The sequence below is a fragment of the Frankliniella occidentalis genome, unplaced genomic scaffold (genome assembly GCF_000697945.3).
Source record: "Frankliniella occidentalis isolate FOCC.00 unplaced genomic scaffold, Focc_3.1 Scaffold89, whole genome shotgun sequence".
NCBI classification, from domain to species: domain Eukaryota; kingdom Metazoa; phylum Arthropoda; class Insecta; order Thysanoptera; family Thripidae; genus Frankliniella; species Frankliniella occidentalis.
The window spans coordinates 391,169-391,881 of NW_026267218.1; the positions used below are offsets into that span (position 1 = coordinate 391,169).

The following is a 713-nucleotide window of genomic DNA, read 5'->3' on the forward strand; positions in this document are numbered from 1 at the left end:
CCCCCGGCACAGTCTCTCCAGTCCATGCCCAGCAAGTGAGACACACTTTCCTCCCTCAGTCGAGGAAATCGCGGCGACTTCTCCGCACTATCGCCGTCGAGTCACAATCGCGCTTCACACGGTACACTACTTACGTAAATCCGCTTCTAGCCGCTTCCAACTGGAGAGCGGGCCCGCGGTGGGCGCGAGGCTTCTTCCTGATTGGCCGCCCCCAGGACGAGATGCGTCTCACGATTGGTCCAAAGCGAGAGGACAGGCGCGCGCAGATTCAAAATAATGCGCGGCACTCAACAGGTAGGTGGGTGTGACTGCACGCGGGTGGACACGGGGTGCTGAGGCTCTGCTGGGCTCACTCGAGGGCGCGGCGGAGCGGAAGTGCGTGCGTGCTCGCGTGGCGGCGGCTGCACCCAAAACTGGCTGTCGCAGAGCAGCGCTGTGGTGCCCAAGGGCCCGGGCGGGCCGGGCGGCGCGGGGGTGGCAGGCAGAGAGGAGGTCAAGGGGAAGGGAAGTGCGGCCCGGCCCCGGCCCCGCCCCGGCCGGGAGTGCTGCCTCCGAAACCGCAGCCACAACAGTGCGCCGTCCTCGTCCCCCCCGTGGAGGTGGTGGTGGTGGTGGTGGCGTCGTGGTTGGCGGGACCGGCGGCGTACCACCACCGCCACAGTCTGGGCCTGGGCGCGCGTCCGCCCGGGAGCCGCCCCGCCCCACCCCACCCC

The 713-nt window shown here is 69.1% G+C and overlaps 1 protein-coding gene across 2 annotated transcripts in view; it reads right to left on the reverse strand.

The window, feature by feature from the left end:
* Positions 1-520, reverse strand: part of LOC113212398 (spermine oxidase-like) — a 4,163-nt gene extending 3,643 nt beyond the window's left edge. The window contains exon 1 of one of the 2 annotated variants that reach the window (XM_052269342.1): positions 135-520. The gene's annotated coding sequence lies outside the window, so the exon portion shown is untranslated. The remainder of the gene's footprint in view (positions 1-134) is intronic. The other variant, XM_052269341.1, reaches the window with a different exon arrangement.
* Between the last annotated feature and the right edge of the window lie 193 nt (positions 521-713).